Raw genomic sequence first — 6,439 nt, 5'->3', positions numbered from 1 at the left:
TAGATCACCCTGGTTGTCACTAACTGGCCTCGTAGTTCACCCTGGTTGTCACTAACTGGCCACGCTGCGGTAGTTCACCCTGGTTGTCACTAACTGGCCACGCTGCAGCAGTTCACCCTGGTTGTCACTAACTGGCCACGTAGTTCACCCTGGTTGTCACAAACTGGCCACGCTGCGGCAGTTCGCCCTGGTTGTCACTAACTGGCCACGTAGTTCACCCTGGTTGTCACTAACTGGCCACGTAGTTCACCCTGGTTGTCACTAACTGGCCACGTAGTTCACCCTGGTTGTCAATAACTGGCCACGTAGTTCACCCTGGTTGTCACAAACTGGCCACGCTGCGGCAGTTCACCCTGGTTGTCACAAACTGGCCACGCTGCGGTAGTTCACCCTGGTTGTCACTAACTGGCCCTCCTGCAGCAGTTCACCCTGGTTGTCACTATCTGGCCACGTAGTTCACCCTGGTTGTCACTAACTGACCACGCTGCAGAAGTTCGCCCTGGTTGTCACTAACTGGCCACGCTGCAGTAGATCACCCTGGTTGTCACTAACTGGCCTCGTAGTTCACCCTGGTTGTCACTAACTGGCCACGCTGCGGTAGTTCACCCTGGTTGTCACTAACTGACCATGCTGCGTTCACCCTGGTTGTCACTAACTGGCCACGTAGTTCACCCTGGTTGTCACTAACTGGCCACGTAGTTCACCCTGGTTGTCACTAACTGGCCACGCTGTGTTCACCCTGGTTGTCACTAACTGGCCACGCTGTGTTCACCCTGGTTGTCACTAACTGGCCACGCTGTGTTCACCCTGGTTGTCACTAACTGGCCACGCTGCGTTCACCCTGGTTGTCACTAACTGGCCACGCTGCGTTCACCCTGGTTGTCACTAACTGGCCACGCTGCGTTCACCCTGGTTGTCACTAACTGGCCACGCTGCGTTCACCCTGGTTGTCACTAACTGGCCACGCTGCGTTCACCCTGGTTGTCACTAACTGGCCACGCTGTGTTCACCCTGGTTGTCACTAACTGGCCACGTAGTTCACCCTGGTTGTCACTAACTGGCCACGCTGTGTTCACCCTGGTTGTCACTAACTGGCCACGCTACAAAGTGATGGGGGGGGGGAAATCTATAGTTCGAAATCACAATATTATTTAGTAAGATATTATATCGATACTTTGACTCCCAAGTATCCATTTTGTGGTGTTAGCTAGCGCTAGTCGGCTGTACCTGCGCCAAACTCCGGTATTTTTAATCCCTGTCTGGGTCCTGTGGGAGAGTGGCGACCGAGGGAGGGACAGAGTGGGCGGGAGACGGACAGGGAGAAAGGGAAAGAGACGGAAAGGGAAAGAGACGGACAGGGAGAAAGGGAAAGAGACGGACAGGGAGAAAGGGAAAGAGACGGACAGGGAGAAAGGGAAAGAGACGGACAGGGAGAAAGGGAAAGAGACGGACAGACGGAAAGGGAAAGAGACGGACAGACGGAAAGAGACGGACAGACGGAAAGAGACGGAAAGGGAAAGAGACGGACAGGGAGAAAGAGACGGACAGGGAGAAAGAGACGGACAGGGAGAAAGGGAATGAGACGGACATGGAGAAAGGGAAAGGGACGGACAGAGAGAAAGGGACGGACAGGGAGAAAGAGAAAGGGACGGACAGTGAGAAAGAGAAAGGGACGGACAGTGAGAAAGAGAAAGGGACGGACAGGGAGAAAGAGAAAGGGACGGACAGGGAGAAAGGGAAAGAGACGTAGAGGGAGAAAGGGAAAGGGACGGATAGGGAAAGAGACGGAAAGGGAAGGACAGGGAGAAAGGGAAAGAGACGGACAGGGAGAAAGGGAAAGAGACGGACAGGGAGAAAGGGAAAGAGACGGACAGGGAGAAAGGGAAAGAGACGGACAGGGAGAAAGGGACGGACAGGGAGAAAGGGAAAGAGACGTAGAGGGAGAAAGGGAAAGGGACGGATAGGGAAAGAGACGGAAAGGGAAGGACAGGGAGAAAGGGAAAGAGACGGACAGGGAGAAAGGGAAAGAGACGGACAGGGAGAAAGGGAAAGGGACGGACAGGGAGAAAGGGAAAGAGACGGACAGGGAGAAAGGGAAAGAGACGGACAGGGAGAAAGGGACGGACAGGGAGAAAGGGACGGAAAGGGAAAGAGACGGACATGGAGAAAGGGAAGGACAGGGAGAAAGGGACGGACAGGGAGAAAGGGAAAGGGACGGACAGGGAGAAAGGGAAAGGGACGGACAGGGAGAAAGAGAAAGGGACGGACAGGGAGAAAGGGAAAGAGACGGAAAGGGAAAGAGACGGACCGGGAGAAAGGGAAAGGGACAGAAAGGGACGGACAGGGAGAAAGGGACGGACAGGGAGAAAGGGAAAGAGACGGACAGGGAGAAAGGGACGGACAGGGAGAAAGGGAAAGGGACGGACAGGGAGAAAGGGAAAGGGACGGACAGGGAGAAAGGGACGGACAGGGAGAAAGGGACGGACAGGGAGAAAGGGACGGACAGGGAGAAGTGGGAGAGTAGGACTCTATAAAATCTGTCCAGTTTTTGTTTTTTCTCCTGTTTTTTCCCCCATGTTTTTGGGTGTAGTTGCCCTGTAATTCACACGCCAGCCAGAGACCGTTGTTTGGTTGGTGATGTTTCTGTAGCGCTCATGTGATTGTAGAGTTTACAACAACAACAAAATGGCCTCCTTCATTGATACAAATAATAATGATATCATTCTGCCAGGTAAGCATAGGCTATTTTGTAGTTCATATTTTATTCAGAAGTTTTTTTGGGAATACCTTTCCAGCTCTACAAGAATAATGTTATTATTAGCATCATCGCTAACGGTTACACAAAGTAGACACACACACACACACAGACGGGTTGTCCTGTGTCGTTTCAGAAAAGTTGCAGGAAAATACGAATCACTGATGCATTTTGTTAATTTCTTATAACATAATTTTCTAATAAGTTCAATACATTTTAGAATATTTTTTAATTCCGTTTTAATGTCTTAATGCAACACAGATTTTATAGGGGGAGGGAGAGATCGCTGTCTCCCTCCCTCCCCTGGCTGTGTGTCCAGAAACTCCTGTCTCTCCTGGGGGACAGAGTGATCCAGAGGGACGGTCTCCTCTAGCTGGCTCTCCTGGGGGACAGAGTGATCCAGAGGGACGGTCTCCTCTAGCTGGCTCTCCTGGGGGACAGAGTGATCCAGAGGGACGGTCTCCTCTAGCTGTCTCTCCTGGGGGACAGAGTGATCCAGAGGGACGGTCTCCTCTAGCTGGCTCTCCTTGGGGACAGTCTCCTCTAGCTGGCTGTCCTTGGGGACAGTCTCCTCTAGCTGTCTCTCCTGGGGGACAGAGTGATCCAGAGGGACGGTCTCCTCTAGCTGTCTCTCCTTGGGGACAGTCTCCTCTAGCTGTCTCTCCTGGGGGACAGCGTGATCGAGGGACAGTCTCCTCTAGCTGTCTCTCCTTGGGGACAGTCTCCTCTAGCTGTCTCTCCTGGGGGACAGAGTGATCCAGAGGGACAGTCTCCTCTAGCTGGCTCTCCTTGGGGACAGTCTCCTCTAGCTGTCTCTCTCTTCTAGACAGAGTCTCTCCTGGGGGACAGCCTCCTCTAGCTGACTCCTTGTCAACATGGCTTATAAACACTGAGTGAAAATCACCGATCTACCACAGCCAACATGGTATTTTTGGAAAGCACATTAGATTCTGAGTTCCAGCATATATAAAGTTTGTATGTGATAACGACTTCTAATTGGTTCCCCAAAAACACTTGACTGGCGCTACAGAGGGAGGCTCGCTCGGCTGGTGCTAGAACCTTCTCATATCAAATACACCTCTGGAACGCCGATTAAGGTGTTTTATACAGCAGCAAGAAAAAGTACGTGAACCCTTTGGAATTACTTGGAATGCTGCATAAATTTATCATCACATTTGATCGTCTAATCACAACAATAGACAAACACAGTGTGCTTAAACTAATAACATACTAATTAGTGTATTTCTCTTGTCTATATTGAATACATCATTTAAACATTCACAGTGTAGGTTGGGAAAAGTATGTGAACCCCAAGGCTAATGACTTCTCCAAAAGCTAATTGGAGTCAGGAGTCAGTTAACCTGGAGTCCAGTCAATGAGACGAGATTGGAGATGTTGGTTAGAGCTGCCCTGCCCTATAAAAACACTAACAAAATGTTAGTTTGTTATTCACAAGAAGCATTGCCTGATGAGAACCATGCCTCAAACAAAAGAGATCTCAGAAGACCTAAGATGAAGAATTGTTGACTTGCATAAAGCTGGAAAGGGTTACAAAAGTATCTCTAAAAGCCTTGATGTTCATCAGTCCACGACGGTAAGACAAATAGTCTATAAATGGAGAAAGTTCAGCACTGTTGCTACTCTCCCTGAGTGGCCGTCCTGCAAAGATGACTGCAAGAGCACAGCGCAGAATGCTCACTGAGGTTAAGAAGAATCCTAGAGTGTCAGCTAAAGACTTACAGAAATCTCTGGAACATGCTAACATCTCTGTTGACGAGTTTACGATACGTAAAACACTGAACAAGAATGGTGTTCATGGGAGGACACCACGGAAGAAGCCACTGCTGTCCAAAAAAACATCTGAAGTTTACAAAAGAGCCCCTGGATGTTCCACAGCGCTACTGGCTAAATATTCTGTGGACGGATGAAACTACAGTTGAGTTGTTTGGAAGGAACACACAACACTATGTGTGGAAAAAAATGCACAGCACACCAACATCAAAACCTCATCCCAACTGTAAAGTCTGGTGGAGGGAGCATCATGGTTTGGGGCTGCTCTGCTGCCTCAGGGCCTGGACAGCTTGCTATCATCGACTGGAAAATGAATTCCCAAGTTTATCAAGACCTTTTGCAGGAGAATGTTAGGCTATCTATCCGCCAATTGAAGCTCAACAGAAGTTGGGTGATGCAACAGGACAACGACCCAAAACACAGAAGTAAATCAACAACAGAATGGCTTCAACAGAAGAAAATACTCCTTCTGGAGTGGCCCAGTCAGAGTCCTGACCTCAACCCGATGGAGATGCTGTGGCATTACCTCAAGAGAGCGGTTCACACCAGACATCCCAACAATATTGCTGAACTGAAACAGTCTTGTAAAGAGGACCGGTCCAAACTTCCTCCTGACCGTTGTGCAGGTCTGATCCACAACTACAGAAACGTTTGGTTGAGGTTATTGCTGCCAAAGGAGGGTCAACCAGTTATTAAATCCAAGGGTTCACATACTTTTCCCACCCTGCACTGTGAATGTTTACACGGTGTGTTCAATAAAGACATGAAGACATATTGTTTGTCTGTTTCATTAGTTTAAGCAGACCGTGTTTGTCTATTGTTGTGACCTAGATGAAGATCAGATCAAATTTTATAACCCAATTTATGCAGAAATCCAGGATTTTCCAAAGGGTTCACATACTTTTTCTTGCCACTGTATGTCCTTATAATTGGAAACATTGCTCAGAAAACCAGGTGTTTTAATCAGAGTATGCTTACTTCAAATATGACCCGACACACATTTAAGATAAGCAGAGAAAGGTGTTTACATGACTGTCATACTCGGCCTTCTGCCATTTTAATCAGTTTAATATCCAATTGTTAGTGTTCACGTAAACATAACTCACTGATGCTTCTTTAGCCTGGTTAGTGCTGACTGCTCCGCTGGGCCAAGCAGTCACCCACCCATCCTAGCAGGAAGTTAAAAATAGCCTTCGACATAACATGAGCACAACACATGACAACACTGTGACAGTCTGACCTTGGCTCTGATTTACTCCCCTCTGTCCACAGTCAGACGGTCTGTTGTTGAGACACAAATAATATTGTCTTGGGACATGCATATTGACCAATGACTGATTGTTGACTGGGTGAGGGCTCTGTGGGAGCTCTGTGAGGGCTCTGTGAGGGCTTTGTGAGAGCTCTGTGAGGGCTCTGTGAGAGCTCTGTGAGGGCTCTGTGAGGGCTCTGTGAGAGCTCTGTGAGGGCTCTGTGAGGGCTCTGTGAGAGCTCTGTGAGGGCTCTGTGAGGGCTCTGTGAGAGCTCTGTGAAGGCTCTGTGAGGGCTGTCAACTCTCACCACCTCACAGCTCATCTAACTTAGTGATGAATACATTTACTGTCCTCTCTCTCTCTACGGCAGATGTCTCTGTCCGGTTGTGGAGTTTGTTAGTGAGACACACATAATATTTTCTGTTTATATATATATTGACCCACAGGCCTTTGACATCAGATCACAGTTTATGATTAGGTTAACCTCCTCTTCTGTGACATCAGATCACAGTTTATGATTAGGTTAACCTCCTCTTCTGTGACATCAGATCACAGTTTATGATTAGGTTAACCTCTCTTCTGTGACATCAGATCACAGTTTATGATTAGGTTAACCTCCTCTTCTGTGACATCAGATCACAGT

At 48.6% G+C, this 6,439-nt stretch overlaps 1 protein-coding gene across 1 annotated transcript in view; it reads left to right on the top strand.

The window, feature by feature from the left end:
* LOC139571631 (ubiquitin thioesterase ZRANB1-like) overlaps window positions 1–6,439 on the top strand; it is a 60,169-nt gene that overhangs the window by 1,903 nt on the left and 51,827 nt on the right. The window lies entirely within an intron of this gene.

This window comes from Salvelinus alpinus, chromosome 3, assembly GCF_045679555.1.
Source record: "Salvelinus alpinus chromosome 3, SLU_Salpinus.1, whole genome shotgun sequence".
In the NCBI taxonomy this organism is placed as follows: Eukaryota; Metazoa; Chordata; class Actinopteri; order Salmoniformes; family Salmonidae; genus Salvelinus; species Salvelinus alpinus.
The sequence above is the reverse complement of the archived record's forward strand: the minus strand, read 5'-3'. Positions and strand labels throughout refer to the sequence as shown.